At 45.8% G+C, this 19,785-nt stretch overlaps 1 pseudogene across 1 annotated transcript in view; it reads left to right on the top strand.

Moving 5' to 3' along the window:
* Window positions 1-19,785, top strand: part of LOC144768989 (uncharacterized) — a 641,387-nt pseudogene that overhangs the window by 76,017 nt on the left and 545,585 nt on the right. The window lies entirely within an intron of this gene.

Below are 19,785 nucleotides of genomic sequence, written 5' to 3'. Positions count from 1 at the left end.
AGTCCGGCCCTGGTCCCATTCCCCACCCCCTGCCCCTTCAACTACCCTCCTACCCTCCCTTTAGCCCCCCCAATCACCCCAGTGAATTCAACAAAAAGACCAAGCTTGACAGAGTAAACCACAAATAGAGATTCGGAACATGAAAGTCCGCTCACAAGGCAGTTCAATGTCTCTTGCAAAGTTGCAGGTTCTGCCAGTCCAACATCGGCACCCATACATCCCGTGCCCTCAATATCCTGTTGTATGTCAATGCTCATCGTACCATTCCATGCACACATTATATCCCCTCTGATTACACCCCAGTCCCCCCAGCACCCTCATCCTCCGTATGCTGACTCAGGAGATAAGTCGTCAGGGGCCCCCAGATATCCTTGGGGCGAGATTTCATTGGCAATTATTCCGCATATGCGTGTAGGTGCTCCTGCCAAGTGGTTAAGTCATGGATCCAAGCCTTAAACCTAGGTGCCCTGCCTTACTCCATTTACGGGCCACATGCCTTCGTGCTAGAAGCACTCCCATTGCCAGGAATTTTTTGTGTAGTGTTCCAATGTCTCCAATCAGGCCCAACAGCTCCCTAAGGGGGTAGGCTCAATCTGAATACCTATCATGCGGGTTAGGCCCATGAATACCTCCTCCCAGTAAATGCTAACCTGAGAACACCTCCATGCCAGGTGCATGAAGTCCACTCCGACCCTGCCCGAAGCGCATGCATTTGCCATTTTCCCTAAGGTGGAGCTTGTGCAACCTCGCCGGGGTATGGTAAAGCCGGTTTAGAAACTTATAATGAAGTAAGCGTAACCTGCTGCTGCTGGAAACAGCATCTGTTTGGAGGCAGCTCGCTTCCCACTGGTCATCCGTTAGGGGGCTATCGAGGTCCTCACCCCATTCCTGTCTGGCCCTTACTAGTTGAGAGGGAGGCGCATTTCGGACTCGCTTATATAGCAGTGATATGGTGTGTTTGGGAATATCAGTTTGTAACATTAGATGGAGAGGCGGGAATATCTCTGGCTCTTTTGGGAAATCCGGGGTTTTAGCTCTAACACTCTGTCTGAGTCTGTTGTATAGAAACACATCCATGATCGTGGGCTCACTCTCCCGTAAGAACTGCTCCTTCATGCGAATTTGCCCCCCAACATACAGATCCCCCCAGGTCCTGTACTGCAGCTTATCTAGCAGGTTTTGGCATATCTTTTCAGTTGTTACTGGCAGTAACGGGGAGTGGCGCAACGGCACCGTAGGTGAGTACATCAACTGCACCCCCTCGCAGGCGCCAGCCAGTTCCACGCCTTCACTGTGCAGTCTACCGTGGATGGATCCCTTTCCCTCTCTTTCGTTGGTGTGAACAGATATCCCTCCGGGGGCATCGGGCCATGTAGCTGTCCTCCACCGCAAGGTGGGGCATGAACGAGGGTGGATGAAACCAGTACACGACGAAGTGTGCTTGTGCGCTATAATAGTGCTGTTCGAAATTAGGGACATCAAACCCTCCAAGATGATACGGCAGCATTAGTGTGGTCAGCGTCAATCGTGGTTGTTTTACCCCCCCCCATATAAGTCACAACAACTGCTTTTTAAGCGTGTTGAAAAAGAATCTGCCCGGGTAGTAGGGTATATTTATAAATAAGTATAGAAATATCGGCAGTATATTCATCTTGATTAAAGATATCCATCCTGCCATTGAGAGGGGCAATTTAATCCAATTAGAAACGTTATCAGTCACCCTGTCCATAGCCAGCCCATAATTAGTGTGCATTAGTGTGTCTTTGTCTTTAGTGACATGTATGCCCAGGTATTTAAAGTCCCCTGTTTCCCATATCAAAGGGTAGTCAAGCTGATGTGGCAATGTTTTGTCCGTCAAGGGGAAGACTGCTGATTTATTCCAATTGATCTGCACCCCAGATATGGCCCGAACCTTGTGATCTCCCTCAATACTGGATTGAGGTTATCCTGCGGTTTGTGGATGTACAGCTTTATGTCGTCTGCATATAGAGACACTAGTAACTGCCTGGATGGATATATAAGGGCTCTGTGATTATGGTGCTATCTTAGCTCTGCAGCAAGAGGCTCTATTGCTAGTGCGAATAGCACTGGGGAGAGCGGGCACCCCTGCTTCGTTCCTCTGGTAACCGGAAAGGCCTCAGAGCATGAGCTATTGAGGAGAACCATGGCTCGCGGTTGTGTATATAGCGGTTTAATCCACTTTACAAAAGAGTCCGGCATGCCCATATAGCCCAGTGTCCCCATCACGTAGTCCCATTCTACAGAGTCAAACTCTTTGGTGGCGTCTAAAAAGACCGCCACCGCAGCACTATTTGATTCAATATCTTGTAATACAGCCAGGAAGGTTCGAAGGTTGTGGGTTGTAGCTCGGTTCAGGACAAAACCCACTTGGTCAGGCAACACCAACCGGTCCAGGAGGAGATTGAGCCTCGTCGCTAACACTTTCGCTAAGATTTTTGTATCACTGTTGAGGAGTGACAGGGACCAATATGAATCGCAGTTGGCCAGGGGTTTACCAGGTTTCAGTAGTGACAGTATCTGAGCTTCCCTGTAGCTTGTAGGTAGTCTACCCTCCTCCAACGCCTCATAGAATACTGCTTTCAATATAGGAACTAATATAGACACATAAGTTTTATAGAAGTCTATTGAAAGACCATCGGACCCCGGAGCCTTCCCCGATGACATGGACATGATTGCCTCCGTTATCTCATCTACCTCCAAGTCTAGTGCCCGAAATTTGCGCTGCGTATCCCCCAGCCATGCCAGTGCCGTGTCTTCAAAGTACCCCCATAGATTTAAAGGAGAGCCCCTCTGCGAGGTGTAAAGCTTTTAATAATATGCTACTAGGGTAGCCATCTGTAAAGGGAGATTCCTGTGCATTTGCCCCTGCTCATCCTGCAGCTCAGTTACATAGTTATGGAATTTAGGAGGTCACACCGCGTTGGCTAGCATCCTCCCTGGCCTGTCTCCTTCACCGTATATCCATGCCAGATAGGGCTTTCACCAAAACCTACATTCTCTATCTGCCGCCTTCTCATATTCTGTAACTTTCTCCCTCAGGCTAGCCTGCAGCGCTCCGATCTCGCAACCTACTGCTATGTCGCGTTCCAGTGCCTTTAACTCGTCATCTAATCTGCGCAGCTCTCTACGTAGGTCTTTAAGGATACCGCCCCCTTGGAGATGCACCAGCCCCGCACTGTCACTTTGAATGCCTCCCAAACTGTCGTTAAACTTGCCACTGAGTTGATATTCTTTGCGAAGAAATCCTGGATTTCCTGTTCCACCTCCACTCTAAACACTGCATCCTGCAAATGCAGGGGGTTCAGCCGCCAGTTAAGATATGGGGACTGGTCTATCAGGGTCTGAATCATCACCAGAACTGGGGAGTGGTCTGAGTATGTACTGGCCAGATGTGTCGCCCCACTAATCCAATGCGCCTTGCCCACTGTCACCAACAAATAATCAAACCTGGCCCACGTGTTATGTACAGCTGAGTAGTGTGTCCCTTCCTTCCGTAAGGTGTCAAATAAATGATCAGAGGCTTATATGTCATGTAGGGTGCGCTGTACAGTGGTGTAGTGTGCTGCCATGGTGTGAGAACGAGCGTGTTTGGGGTCTACCACAGTGTTAAAGTCCCCTCCCCAAAGTACATACATGGACCCAAGCATTTGGAGCTTGCCTCTCAGCATGATTAGGGGGTGCACGCCATCTGTATTGGGGCCGTAGTAGTTCGCAATGGTGACATTGTGTGAGTTCAACTTCCCCCAAAGCAGGCAGTACCTTCCATTAGGGTTCACCTCCATCCCTCCCAGCACAAACCGGACTCCCCGTTTAATAAGAATGGCCACCCCCCTGGAGGAGCCTGAGTACGATGCGAAGCATCTATGGAAAGCCCATTTTGTTGCAAATTGGGGTGTGTTACCTTGCTGCAAATGGGTCTCTTGGACTGTCCTATGTGGGCAAAATGGAGAGAAAAATAAAAAGACGATTCATCGAACATAAAAGTAACGTTCGTATGAAAAATTCCAAATCCATATTGGCAAGCCATTGTAATACCTACAATCATAACCCCAGTCAGTTACGTTTTCTTGTTTTGGAACTGGCCAAACCACTTCCTGGAAGAGACACGACACGACATTTATTGCACTGGGAAATATACTGGATCAATCACCTCAATACCATCCAACCAAAGAGTTTAAATGAACGTGTGGGCTTACACTGTTTTCTTTGATGAACTTACTGTTTTTCTTAGATGAACTCACGCATGGAATTTGTATTTGTTGACATGATCGTCTGTACAGAATATGAGACAAACTGACAGAGCTAACTTATCCCACTGTATTTGTAATTTTCTCAGATGTGTTTAGAAGTATCCATTGTAGGACATACACAGTTATTCACTCATTTATTCATTTGTTATTTATTGTTAAATTGCATTGTAGGACACATACTGTTGTTCACTCATTCATTCATTTGTTTATTCATTGTTAAATTGCATTAACATATGCAATCCATCACTTTCCATCGAACATGTACTAAGTGGCATTATAACCACACCAGATGCCGGTTTATTTCTCTTGCATCAACCGCGTGCTCACGAACATCACATTACACTCGTTTTCCTGTTCACGTTGTTTTTAAGCACTTCATTTTCCTCATACTCCGCACCCTTGATTTATTCACATAGCGCGAGATCGTCTGCAAATCTTTTTTCCACTTGCTGACGGGTTCCTTTCATCACCGTCATAGTCCCTTTTTTATGACCATCATAGGACATTCCAACCTGACGATATATTCATGGTTTCGTACTTCCGCACGACATGGCGGACTCTGACGAAGAAACGCTACCACCCCCTGAATCGCTACCACCTTCTGAATCATAAGTTTACCGCACTCGCTCTGAGTGGTTGAGATTAATGGGAACATTGTGACTTCTATAAACACCATAATATCTCTGTTTTTTTTAAATAATACGTGGATGTATTTTCCATTCACAGTTAATTACATCGATCCCGAATCCAACGCGAACTCACCCGATGCATGTAAGTTCATTTCGGTTACGTTATGGTAACAGTGATTCCCAAACACTTTTTATTGATATGAAAGCACAAAATAGAACATTCCAGCAAGTGAATTGGTACCATGTGCAGTGGCATTCCACAAAGCATTTAGTTTGACAAACATTACGGCCATATTCAGAATAGTCCCTTAGCAGCATACATTTTCCGGCAACAGCGACAGAGGAAGCCAAATGTGGAAACAGGATCAAAACTCCCACTCACACACCCCTACTCCCCCCCCACCCAACTGCGACATTCCCCAACTGTCCCTCCCTAACTTAACCCCCCCTACATCCCGCCCCCCCTCCCCTCCCGAGCGTGCCGTAGAGTGTCTTCATCGGAGTGTAAAGATGCCTAGAGCTGTGAGTGTATGCAGCAACTGGACCAAAGCGTGTCATGTGGTATAGACGTCTCACTGTACAGGAAGGGATAGCAGTTTAAACTCTCAAGCAAAATTAGGTGCCTACAACCACTATGACATAGTACAGTGGGTACGCTTCAGGGTAAACCAGGCAGAACGCACTTCAAATTAACAGGTTAGGACATGTCTATTGGAAACCAATACCATCTCCGCCCAAGAAAACCCCTCTGGAAGGCCAAATACGCGGCCAACAAGTAGGAACCGAGTTTGGACACCAGATGTATCGGTAATGTCAGTGTAAATGGAACGTGGATGTCGGGCGGGTCCCTAAGCAAGTAGCTTCCCCCCCTCTGACTAAAAACTTCCTCAGCTACCTCTTCACCTTAGTGTGGACTTACCCCAGGACCATCGTCTATACCCACCCCCTCCTCATCCACCGGGAGTGTGAGTTCCGTGACCAGTCTTTCCCAGGCTCTCGCCCTCTCTAACGCCTGTTCCATACCCATTCCTTGTGCAATTTGGAGCCGGACCCCTTCCTCACACCCGGCCCATTTACTAAATTCAGCTTTCCATTTAACTAGGCTAGGGCCTTTATTCGCCTTCCATTGGGAGGTTATGGATCTTTTAGCTAGAAGGAACCCCAGGTCTATAAACTTACTAGTGATTTTATTCTTTGAGGTGTGAGGAAACCAATGGAGGATGCACTGTGCCATGGAGGGTTGTTGGTCTCTCTCTGATTTCCCTCAGCAAAGCCGTCACTCCCTGTCAGAAGGGCTCGAACAGCGGGCAGTCCGATAACATATGCTTAAAATCAGCCTCATCCATGGAACATCTAGGGCAGGACGCCGACTGGGTTGGGAAATATTTATGAAGGTGGTCAGGTGTGAGGTAGGCCCTATGCAGGATGTAAAAATGCACCAATTGGAACCGCGCGTTGCGCATACTTTTCCAAGCTCTCTCCACTATTCCACTCCATGCCTCATCCGGAATGTCACACCTTAAATTTGTTTCCCATTTGGTTTTTAAGGTCGTCAAGGAGACCAGGGCTTCTAGGGTCATACGCCTGTATAAACATATTACTGCCTTGATTGTGCCCCCCGCCACCACAACATATCGACACTCAATAGACGTAGGCGGCTCCGCCATCCCCGACTTCCAGTGTTTCCGCACTGCTGTCGTGAGTGACGCATGCAACAAAAAGTCACCCCCCAGCAACTCAAAGCGGTCCTGAAGGACATCGAATGGCATTAGGGTGCCTTCCTCATACAGGTCACCCATTGTCAACAAGCCCTGCTGCTCCCATAACTCTAGTCTCTGCCAATTTTCTCCGTGCGGCAACGCCCTGCACATCTTCAGTGGGATATCTGGCGCATAAGGGGTCGATATATTCCCTCGTCGCAGGTACCTGTTCCAGCACTTCCGGGCTGTGTCAAACTCCTGAGTAAGGTGTATATCCCCAATTGGAAGGCGCAAGACAATGCGGGACAACACCAGCAGTGGACCCGTTAGTTCTCCCAACTCTTCTTCCCCCCTAGTAGCCCTCGCTACCCACTGCGTGAGCCACTGAAGTTGAGCTGCTAAGTAGTACATCTCATAGTCTGGGACTGCCAGCCCTCCTTCCACCCGGGGCCTCATGAGTGTAGTGAGCGCTACCCTACTCCTACCCGCGCCCCACAGGAACGAAGTAATCATCGACTTCGGCCTCTAAAAATAACCCGCTGGTATCTATATCGGGAGGGTCCTAAAGAAGTATAGCAACCACGAAAGGCTCACCATCTTAAGTAGAGCAACTCCCCCCACCACTGACAATGGTAGAGTGCTCCAGAACTCAAAGTTTGCTTTGGTTCCCCTGATCACCTTCCCCACGTTCCCTTCCAGAATGTCCGCCTGCTCATGGTAAATCACCGTGCCCAAATACGGAAGCCGCCGCTCTTCCCAGTTCACCGCATCTACGGACCTAGGGCGAGCTCTACCTCCCCGCACGGGGAACAGACACGACTTCGCCCAGTTGACTTTCAGCCCCGCCACCACACTAAGGGCTCGCAACAGCGACTTCGCACCTTCCAGATCCACATCCGTATCCGCCAGGAACATTAAGAGGTCATCAGCATAAAGGGTTATATGATGGACCTGCCCATACATGTCCAGGCCCCAATATGCTTGCCCCAATCGAGCATTCGCCGCGAGAGGCTCGATCGCTAAGGCAAACAATAATGGGGAGAGAGGACACCCCTGACGCGTGCCTCGGCCCACCCTACAGGCTTCTGATATCACTCTCCCTGTCCTAACTCTGGCCGTAGAATCCACATATAACAAAGTCGTCCAACTCACAAAGTCAGAACCTAACCCCATCTGCCGCATTCCATGAAACAAGTATTCCCACTTTTAAACTGTCGAAAGCTTTTTCGATATCTACAGCAAAGATCGCAGCAGTATCCGTCTCGTAGGAATCCGCCTCCAAAACATGCAGAAGCCGTCGTATATTAAGCGCTGTGTTGCGGGTAGGTATAAACCCAGACTGATCGGCGTGTATCAACTTGGTCATATGGGGCAGCAGTCGAGCCGCTAAAATTTTGCTCAGGATTTTATAATCTAGGTTGAGCATGGACAACGGACGGTAGGCTGTTCTATCTCAGGGTTGTTTGCCTGGTTTCAATAAAGGAATAATGATCGCCTCTCTGGTGGATTCCGCAACCTACCCAATTTCTTGGCTTCATCATATAACCCCGCAAGGCGAGGGGCAAGGAGATCAATATAAGTAAGGTAAAATTCTACTGGGAAGCCATCGGAACCGGGCGTTTTATTACGGGCCATATCTTTGATGGCTACCCTCACCTCTCGGACCTCAATGGCCCGTCCCAGAAACTTTGCGTCCTCGTCCCCCAATTCTGGCAAGTTCAGACCCACCGTGAATTCCTGCAACTCTTCGGTAGATGGAAGCACGCGGCTACGGTATAACTCCGTGTAGTAGTCATAAAACAGTTTGTTAATCCCTTGTTGGTATATCGGACCCTCCCCCTTGGTCTCTCAGCTCCAGAATGACTGAGCCGCGACGAGCTGGATTAGCCAGCCAGGCCAAAAGCGCCCCCGATTTATCTCTTTCTGAATGCGCCCGTGTGTTATAATTTTTATAATCAAAGCAGCGTAATTGTTCTACATTCGCTGCTACTGCCTCCTTTACCTCTAATAATTAAGTCTGCATATCCGGATGTTCAGGTCGCTCCTTCTACAAAACCCTCAAACGTTCATCATCTCTTCGTATATCCTGCAGTAGAGCTTTCCGGGTTCCCGCCACTGCCGAAATACATTGACCTCGCTCAACCGCTTTACAGGCATCCCATTCAACTTTCACCGAACCCGCCAACCCCTCGTTGATTAAAAAATAATCCTCAACGGCCGAGGCTATAGTAGTGCGGAATACCTGATCCTCAAGCGCCTCCGGGCGCAAACGACATATAGGGATTTTGGGGTGCAGCCGCGACCATCCCAGTTGAACCAGCAATGGGTTATGGTCTGAAATAGTTTGAATGAGATATTCACTACGGGAAATATCTCCGTGCACATCTGGGGAACAGAGAAAAGCGGCAAGTCGGACATGTAATTCGTGGAGGGCAGAGAAAAAGGAATAATCCCTGACCAAGGGATGATGAACCCTCCAGGTGTCCAGTAACCCCCAAGTCTGCTGCCAGGTAGATCTCGCCACTGCTAGCCTGCCCGTTGGTGCTTTTGGAAGGGGGGGGTGAGACTGATCGAGATCAATATCCGTTACACAATAAAAATCTCCTCCAAGAAGTAGTGGCCCTACCATAACTGATGCTAGTTTGTGGGATAGGAGAGAGAAAAAGGCGGGCTGTTCCACGTTAGGTGCATAAACACATCCCAGCGTTAAGTCTCTACCGTCTAATTTCCCCTTTACCACCACATATCTGCCCTCAGGGTCAATCATCTGTGAGGTGCACTGGAAGGGAACCCCTGCTCTTAACCAGATTCAGACCCCCTCGCATATGCGGAGAATGTAGTGTAAAAGACTTGACCTCTCCATCGTCGCTGAAGAGCTTTCCCTTCTTTTGTGATGAGGTGGGTTTCCTGAAGGAAGGCGATATATATACCCCTACGTATTAAAAAAGAGTGTACCTTGTGGCGCCTATTCATAGTATGCATACCCCGTACATTCCATGTGAGACAAGTGTAACCTAATGCGGGTCCCATTGCTGGGTGTAATGCAGGCAAAGGTCCACCCAACTCCCCCCTGACACGCCTGGGTCCCCCCACCCAATCCCCCCACATAACACAACCCAAACTCCCCTTCCCCAGGACAGGCATCCAACACGGCATCCCCATCCAAACCAAAAACTAAACTAAGAAAATCTATTCAGGTTTGGCTGCTTAGGACGTCAACTTCAACAACCCCAGATCTCCATCCAACCCCCCTCCCCTCTCCCAGGTTATCAACTCTCAGTTCAGGCCCCCCTCTAGGTGCCCATACCGCTCTCAAACATCTCAACCCCCAAAGCAGAGTAAGGCCCAACACCCACTAGGTGGTAGAATTACCCCTGACAGTCAGGTACAGTGTCCACGCTGCTTCTTCAGCCAAATACCCCATCCTCCGTCTGCGGGGTTACTTCAGGCAGGTCGGCCTCCGAAAGTCTGTGGGCGCTGCTAGAGCCGGGGCTCCCTTCTCCACTTTTCGTGTGCTCCGAGGCATTGCTGGCCGGACTAAGTGCTCCATGACTGATGGCTGCCACCGCCAACACCGCCTTGTCTCGTTCCTGACGCCAATCTATGGGCGATACGGGCCGTTGCATTGACTGTGTGGATGGGGAGTGATTGCGAGGTGGGACAACGGATAGCGATTGCTCAGCCGATTCCCCTCAAGCTTCTAACCAGTCCCAGGCGGCTTGTGGCGTGGTGAAAAAATGCGTACCTCCATCAGCAGACACTCGGAGCCAGGCCGGGAACAACATGGCGTAAGGAAGATGTAGCTGCTGTACTTTCCGCTTCACCGGTAAGAAAGAGGTTCGGTGGCGCTGAACTTCTCGGGTGTAATCCGGGAAGATCATTATTTTACTGTTGCCAATGCGCAGGTTCTGTAGCTCCCTGGCAGACCGCAGGATATGGTTCCGGTCTCGATAATACAGAAGACCCACCACTATCGGGCGCGGCCCCAGGTCTCGGCGGCTGGGCCGGCACTCTGTGAGCTCTTTCCAGCGCGTAAAAGGGGGAGAGTCCCTCCGGCGCCACTTCAGTCTTCAGCCATGTCTCCAGGAATTGTAGAATATCGGGTCCCTCTTCCTGTTCCACACGCAGGTTATTGCGCCTTGAGCGTCCTTCGCTGTCCTCTGCTCGGAGCTCTAGTACGTGCTCCCTCTGTACCACCTCCTTTAGCATTTTCTGCAAGGCGTCAACCATGTCAGGGACGTCCTTCATAGTGGTCTCGTTGTCCGCCACTCGCTATCCGAGTTTGCGATGGTCATCCTTTAATAAGGAAAGGTCCGACCCAATGGAGTCCATTCTTTTCTCCAGAGCTTCACGCGAGGCTATTGTGGCCTGCATAATGTCACCCAGTGATGGGTCTCGTGGCTGCACAGGAACTCCACTCCCAGTCGCATAGTCCCCTTCTTCCATGGAGTGCCCTGGGTCGTCTATCCGGAGGACCTCAAACCCCTTCTTTTTAGTAGTACTCTGCCCATCTTGAAAAGCGTATCCTCTCGCCGCCACCTGTGTACACTCCGTTGCGGGAGGATCACTCGAGATCTCTTCTCTCAACCCCAGACAATTTCAGACCAGTCACACTATCGGGCCCTTAACAATGAGCTCAAACACTTCAGGAGCCCCCAGGGAAAACCAGGCCGCTAGCCCGCGGTTCCTCGTGGCAATTGTGCACCTGCAGTTCAGTGTCGCAGCCGCAGCTTCGGGCTCGGTCCCCACAAGGCGCCGGTAAGCGGTATTCCCCGTTCCACCGCTGCTTCAGACGCTCGAGGATGTGGCGAACCTCGTCAGGCCAACACCTTCCCGCGACCCAATGCCTCTCCACTCCTTCCCCTCTGTGCTGGTCCAGTATAATACCACCAGACCCCAGGGTCCCAGTCTGCCCTACCGTCTGGCCGGTCAATCAGGAGGTGCACTCAGTCATCTGCTACTCCTCACACCTTCTCGAGTGCAGCATGGGCAGTAGTGCAAGCGGTGTCCTATCTGGGCGTTCTCGCTGCAGGGGTCACTCTGCCTGCTCCCCAACACCGACGAGGTGTATTCAAACCCCCCGGAGAGGCGCCGTCCTTTTAGAGTCAGGCACCGTGCTGCTGGGCTGCTCACGATGTCCCTAGAGGGCACAGGGAGCTGCACTCCACCTGCAGCAGCCTTTGGGATCAGTCCGCACCCACTCACACCACTCCGGTCGTCACTAGCCGCTTCCCACCAACAGCATCGTGCCATAGTCAGGCAATTTGCCGGATGACAACGGCCGCCATTTTGAGTGCTCCGGTCGCGGCCACTCCGGGTGCAGGGGAAAAGATCCTCCGCTCGGTTTGTGGGGCACTGCGGCTCTCTCCGCCGCAGGCACCAGGTGCACCAGCCCCTCCGATGCATATTTCAGGGTTGGGGGCTCAAAATTAGTATTATATGGTGGGGGCTGGGCACACCTTTGTATCCAAGTTAGTTACACTCAGTTATTGTTCAAATTATGCGTGCTGCCAGGGAAACCAAAAGGAAAACAAGGAGAGGTAAAAGAAACAGTAAAACCAAACCTAAGAAGCACGAAACAAACATAGTGGTTAACATCTCTTCTCATGTTATCAGCAATCAGCAAATCCAAACGTTGAATAAAGGCTTTAACTATGTACCAACATATCACACCAACCAACTTGAGACGGAAATAGACTTCTTTAAATTCATGAGAGTACTACGTTTGAGATATTTCTTTATGAACATACCGGATTCAGGAACCACAAGAGAAGAACCTGAATATGAAGAATTCAAACCCAAATCTACTTTTATAGCTCCGACATCGCATAAGATATTAGATGCCTTCGAAAGATTGGTACTAAATGACATAAAGAAGATCAACACCTGGAAGCAGACACGGATAAACTTTTCCCTACAAGAAAGACAAGCCTTGAAAGCCCTAGCCGAAAATTCAAAGATACGCATTGAAAGAGCTGACAAAGGCGGGGCCATTGTTGTCATGGATCAGAAATTCTACGATGACAGTATAAAAGAGCATATTCAAGATACTGAGATTTACTTAACATTGGATAAAGATCCCATTGACGACTTGAAAAAAACTCTCAATCAAATATTGGATCAAGCAGAAAACATGAAATGGATTTCAACCAAAACTAGACAATTCTTAACAGTACAGTACCCGAAACAACCAAGCATATACATGCTGCCAAAGATCCATAAAGACCTTCATAAACCACCAATTCGTCCCATAGTTGCCGGGTGTGGCACCATCTTCGAACCACTGGGAAAATATTTGGATCACTTTTTGCAACCATTCGTACAAACTTGGTACTCATATATCAAAGACACGACTCATTTCTTACAAAAACTTGCAGCAGTCCAATTCAAAGAAGGCATGATACTGTGTACACTTGATGTGAAAGCATTGTACACCTCCATTCCACACACAGGAGGCATTGAAGCAGTAGAATGGGCCCTACTGAAACAAGAGGAACTAAGAGCTGACAAAGTTTTTTTATTAGAACTCCTACATTTTTGTCTCCATCATGGATATTTCAAGCATGAGAACAAGTTCTTTTTACAGAACAAGGGTACATCCATGGGATATTCTGGAGCCCCTGCATACGCCATATGGCGAGATTTGAAGAAACCTTTTTTCTAACGGACGTTGAATGGACAGAAAATCTAACTCTGTATTGTCGTTATATAGATGACATCTTTTTAATATGGCACAACAGTAAAGAACTGCTTGAACAGAAGATTACACAACTCAACAGACTGGATGAGAATCTGCAGTTCACCCAAACCATAGAAAACAAAATGATTCCTTTTTTGGACGTGCTAGTAAAAATTGATGGAACTGAAATTCAAACAGAGGTATATCACAAGACCACTGATAAAAACACAGCACTGATGTACAACAGTTTCCACCCGAGAAACTTAATCGAGAATTTACCATACTCACAGATGTTAAGAGAAAAAAGGATATGTACAGATACACAATCACTCAAGAACAACCTAGAAATCATCACAGAGAAATATCTGGACAAAAAATATCCTGAAGCACTATTGGAGGATACCAAGCTCAAAGTAGCAAAAAAAACCAGAGAATCATTACTGTTATCAACATCAAAGCCACAAGCTAGACGCCAAGTCTTTGTTTCAAAATATTCTACTAGTTCTCGAGAGATCAAAAAAAGTATCAATCAGCATTGGGATCTACTAAGTAATGAGAACGACTTCCAAGGAGAATTCAAAGAGAAACCCATTTTCGCATACAAACGATCCAGAAATATCAAAGAAATGTTGAAATCTATAACAACGAATTCTGGAGAAAATTTCCGAGGAACTAGGAAATGCCAAAACTGCGTACAGTGTAACAATGTCATAGTAAGTGATAACGTCAAACATCCTTACACAGGCGAAACTATTAAAACCAAGCACAACGCAGACTGTAATACCATGAATTTAATATATGCTATAAAATGTCCGTGCGGGCTTCTGTACGTTGGAAAGACTGAACGAAAAATTAAAATACGTATATCAGAACACAAAAGTACTATACGTAACAACAAGCCCAACAGCAGTTTAGCCGTACATTGGACCAGTCACAGGCACACCATAGCACAGTTAAAATTCCAGGTGCTCGAGGTAGTTAAGCCCACCCCAGGAAAAGACCTAACCAAAACATTATTACAAAGGGAAATCTTCTGGATAAGAAAATTAGACTCTCAAGATCCAAAAGGGATCAATGACAGAGTAGATTTAGGATGTTACCTATAGGTATTGCTCATGAGTCGCCTGCGAGCGATCGTTGTTTCAGAAGTACAGTCATATGGTGGCAAATACAAATGTAAATATGTCTCATGACAATAATGAATGTGTTTTCTTTCAACTCTTTGAGTTCACACTTTTTTCTACACTTGGGCTTTCTCTATTTTTTATTTTCACCGTTACTTTATATTCATTGTCATCAGTTAACCCGATACTAGTCCAAGATGGCGAGCGTTTAACTTCACACACTCCCCTAGTCCGTTTTTAGTATTGCCTATGCAAGCATAGAATGCGCAAGCGTGACCCTTCTTCTCAGAAGGCAGTCAGCATTCAGACGTATGACAGATCAGGACATCGGAGATTAGGATTTTGGTAAGTTTTACCTTGATTTTTGATAAAGTTCTCGCCCGCACACATAACCCGTATGTTAAAACGCAGTTCTTAAAATATTTTTGTGTATAGCACGAGGAGCACCTATCGTCACGGCTCCATTTGACAAAGAGGTCAACCCACTCTACACGCTTACGGACCATTCGCGAGAAAATAGGTATGACTTGTTTAGTTCAGCGGGTTCTCATGTACACAGCACGGTAACTAGAAGAGCATTTTTTAAGCACTGGTGTTTACCTTTCAGAACCGTTTTTTTGCCACATCGTTACTCAGCGCGATATCACCTACTCCTTATCACTCAAAGGTTAGTATAGATGAACTCTGTCATTAACAGCATCACGAGTGAGGCACACGGGTGTTTATTTTCGGTTACAAGGAAATTTAGCAATGTAGGAGGTTTTTCTCAATGTCTATTCTAGGTTTCTTTCGCTTTTTCTTGACTTCCTTTCCCCTCTTTTCCCACATATTAACACATGGTTTATCGTACTTCTTACGAGGTTTTTATGTTATTTTCAGACTTTGCATCACCATATGCGTAGAAAGAGTTTTTGCACAGATCGATAGTGCTAATTTGTGGTAGATTGCATACTCTGCATGTAAGAGGAACCGTAATCAACAACAAACATTATTTTGATTTTTTCTAGATACAGCCCCGACGAAGGGCCAAGGGGCCCGAAATGCATAGGGCGGGCATTGAAAACTGATCTTGATATGAATGTGACATTTATGAAATGTTTTACATGTAATTCAATGATATTGACAATTGGTTACTAAATGTCTAATCTTCGTGAACATAAAGTAAATAACCATGAAAGTTACTATATGATGATGGTTTTATGATCAAAAACATTTATTTACCTTGTTTATTGAATGTGTAAAAGTATATTACAAAAATAGTATGGTGGTAATTTCGGGGTAGCTTTAAACTGGGCAGAGGCCAGACTAATGACAAGTATTCCTGTGTCTATATTGCCTAAGCTCATGTATCAATCCTATTCCTGTTGTACTGTATTATGTATCTGCCTATACTGTAGCCCAAACGGGCTGTGTCAGAGCTAGGGTTCAAAATCTACAGCTAGGCACTTTGCAAAAAAAGGGTCAGTTTTCACTATGAAAATGTGGTGTGTCCAAGTTGCGTTTTGGGCCATTGCCCGTCCCGGGAACTAGGCTTAACCACACAAGTGAGGTACCATTTTTCTCTGAAGAGTTTGGGGTATGCAGGGTGGGTTGAATTTTGTGGATCCACGCAGATTCCAGAAGTTTCCACCACAGAAATGTGAGTAGAATGTGTTTGTTTTGGACAGATTATGAGATTTGCAAGGGATTCTGAGTAATAGAACCTTGAGAGAGCCAGTCAAGTCCCCCCATCCTGGATTTTCCTGGGTGTCTAGATTTTAAAAATGTATAGGTTTACTAGATTTCCCTAGGTGCCGGCAGAGCTAGGGTTCAAAATCTACAGCTAGGCACTCTGCAAAAAAAGGGTCAGATTTCACTGTAAAAATAAAATGTGTCCAGTTGCGTTTTGATCCGTTTCCTGTCACGGGCACTAGGGCTACCCACACAAGTGAGGTGTCATTTTTACAGAATTGTAGAGCAACTGTTATTACCTATTGACTTTCCATGCATTTCTACCTTCTAAATGAAAGACAATGTGTAAAAAAGAAGTCACTGAAAAATGTCCTATAATTCTATTCTAGTGTGGGTACAATTTTGGAAATGTGCAAATATCTATTGTTTCTAAACTCACAATTTTGTTCCAATTTCAAAAATACATAGGTGTCTTTCATACCGATTTTTCCATGTATATATTTCCCAAATTAATTGCTATTTTCTCGGTACATAATACAAATTATTGCAAGATACTGCTAAGTTATTGGCTGTGGGTTTGTCGGGTTCTTGGTGAACCTACAAGTCCTATATATCCCCACAACCAGAAAGGTCCAGTGGATGTAACGGTATATTGTTTTCAACCAGTTGTCATAATTAGAAGAAGTTACAGGTGAAAATGTTGCACAAATCCCTGTTTTTTTCAACTAATTTTAAATTTTTCCTATATTCAACTGTTAGTTTCCATAAAGGAACCTTAAAGGATCCACACAAATGACCCCTTTCTGAATTTAGGATTGTTTTTCATTTTCCAAAATGTATAGCTTTCCAGGATCCATTATTGCTTTCATACCCATTTCTACCATTAACTGGAAGAAGGTTGAAAGCACAAAAAATAGCAAAAATGTGCTATTTCCCAGTAAAATGCCAAAACTGTGTAAAAAATGTTGGTTTTCTGACAAAAGTCTGTCAGTCCCTGAAACCTGTGGAAATGGTGATTTCAGCCCCACAAACCCTTCGTTGATACCATTTGCAGGTAAAAAACAAGATGCTTTAATTTGCAGCACTTTTTTCCCATTTTTCCCCAAAAATAGAGAATATAGCTGTAATTTGGCTAATTTCTGAGTCCCCTCTAGGGGAATCCACAATCCCTGGGTACCTTTAGAATCCCCATGACGTTGGAAGAAAAGGACACAAATTTGGCGTGGATACCTTATGTGGTCAAAAAGTTACAGGGGCCTAAGCGTGAAGTACCCAAAAAACCCCAAAAAGTCTTAGCATATGGGGGAAGGCCTAGCAGCGAAGGGGCTAAGACAAACAGAATTAGCTTTACATTCACGTTCCAGGAGTCTCCACCATCTTTTTCATGAATATCCTAGCCAACATTCCCACTTTAACAGGTAAAAGGTTGTATCTTATTTGTAAGACGCTTATGTTTCCTAGCTGTTAGGTAGCATGATATGGCGGTGGGGGTGGCATCCTGAAACCTTTGATCCTGATGAAATACGAGGGATGACTCATTCTAACATCGGTAGACCCTCAACACCGTCCTCTATTCTTCTGAGGGTCTGTGGGAAGGGCAAGGAATGGTAATCAAGTAAACAGGCATGGTACTTTGAGCCCTGTTTACTTCTTGTGCGTGTTACTGCCTCCATGACATCTGAGACCGGGGGTAGTAGGTGCTGAGCCAATGGTGCCAAAGGCGAGGTCTTGTTTTTTGGCTCAATACAATTATATCTCGCAGTATTACCATTGAGATAATAAAAATATTGATAGAGAAAATTACCTAGCTACACGATAAATTGTGTTAATGGTTTAGTAAATAAATAGAGCTAAAGAGTAGGGGAGTAGGGAATGGTTAAAAAGGGGGCTGTGGGGGTCTCCCCCATACAGAAAAATACTTTGGATTCTTGCTTTCTCTTAATTGAAACCAACGGTGTTCCGCATAAATGTTATTTTAACTGCTTTAAAATCATCTGCTTGACATATTTGGGATTAGACCTCATGAGACATGTTGTCCCACAAGTGTCTTCTCACCCTCAATTGAAAGCTCAGCATAATTTGAGTTCTATTTGTTATTATGGAAATATATTTTTCCACCCTCAATAATATGCTGATCTCCGCGATAACTGAAAGGCACTCACTTTAAAATGTTCTGCTCACATTCAAGAAAGTTAGAGGTAGCCCACGACTACCAGCAGGGGCGTACTGCAGTGCAGGACAGCCCCTAACCATTCTGGGACTCCTGTAACCTTCTTAACCCCCCCCATTCAGACAAAAGCCAAGTAATATCTGTATGATTCTGCAGGGGGCGGAGGAGGGGCATCATGTTCCGCCACTGACCACCATGGTTAAGAATTAACAGAGTCAGTCTTGGCAAACTGGGAGACTGCAACCACATTCTTATACATACAGGTCATTGGAATTGTATTCCTTATAACTACTAGCTTGTCTACTCAATCCCAGACCCAAACACTAGACTCAAGGCTTTACTGTTATCTATTCATTTATTTCACTATGATGTGGCTTAATACCTAGAGTGTGCCTCTGCTATCTCAGCATCCATGTTTCAGGGATACAGGGCTTAAGTTTAGGAAGAAATTTGACTGGTTACATAAAGCTATTCTCTAGCCCACTGGGGCTGGAGAATAATTTGCTATGTGTATAAAGTGATTAAATATATAGAGGCCTACTCAGAAAGGTAAATTTACATGTGCGTAAATCTACATATGTCAATTCAACCTTACACTTTGTAGTACCTTCACTCCTTTTGACTGTTCAGCATTTCCGAATATAAAGTTATCACAAATGTGGAGAGTTACATCTCTACTGCCACTACACTACCACTTCACTACCATTAACCTTTTACATGTAAGCGAAGGTTGACAGAGGTTGCTGCCTTAGAGCTAATGTCTCCCTATGGTAAGACGTAGAGAAATTGTGAAAAGCAAATTAAACTACAGAACTATTGATCACATTTTGAATTAAATATGTGATTGATTTAAGTATATTAAATCAAAATATATTTTAGTTAAAAAATACCCACCAAAATTTAAATATTTATATTTATTTATATATATTAAAAGTGTGGACACAGAAAGAGGGGTAAGGGCCCAAGGGGATGTTTAAGGACCTCACACCGCTACAACCCCCTGTACACAATTAAATCAACAAAAAGTAGCAGTGGGTCACAAAAGGAGAATGACTAACTAAGTATCTGAAAAAGTAGGATAGACAACAAAACAACTATTTTGTGCCTGTGTGATGTAGACACTAATCAAATGGGTACTCCTTCCATGTGAAAAAATACCCATCAGTTGTCGATCGATACCGCTCTGTTCATCATCTGGGATCCTTCACACCCGGAAGGTAAAGATTTTTTTGTACCTACTGGGGATAAGCAAGATGTATGTAACTTACCTTACCCGCGAGGCCCTGTGACTCTTATGGTGTACCTGGGTGTAAAGTGACAACTGTAGAGTTGTGCACAAAAGACGTGAAGTGTGTGGAAAAAGTGCTCAAATGACTCAAATTGGATAGTAAAGAGGGTAAAACGCTTTAATAGACACCTCTTCACTTCCAAATCAATAAAAAGAGTGCGACAATAGTAGTCTCAACAAATAACTACTATTTGTTGTGTACGGTCAACATGTTTCTGCAGACTAAGTGGTTCCCAGGAGGTATCCTGCTGTT

The sequence above is a fragment of the Lissotriton helveticus genome, chromosome 7 (genome assembly GCF_964261635.1).
Source record: "Lissotriton helveticus chromosome 7, aLisHel1.1, whole genome shotgun sequence".
Lineage (NCBI taxonomy): Eukaryota > Metazoa > Chordata > Amphibia > Caudata > Salamandridae > Lissotriton > Lissotriton helveticus.
The sequence above is the reverse complement of the archived record's forward strand: the minus strand, read 5'-3'. Positions and strand labels throughout refer to the sequence as shown.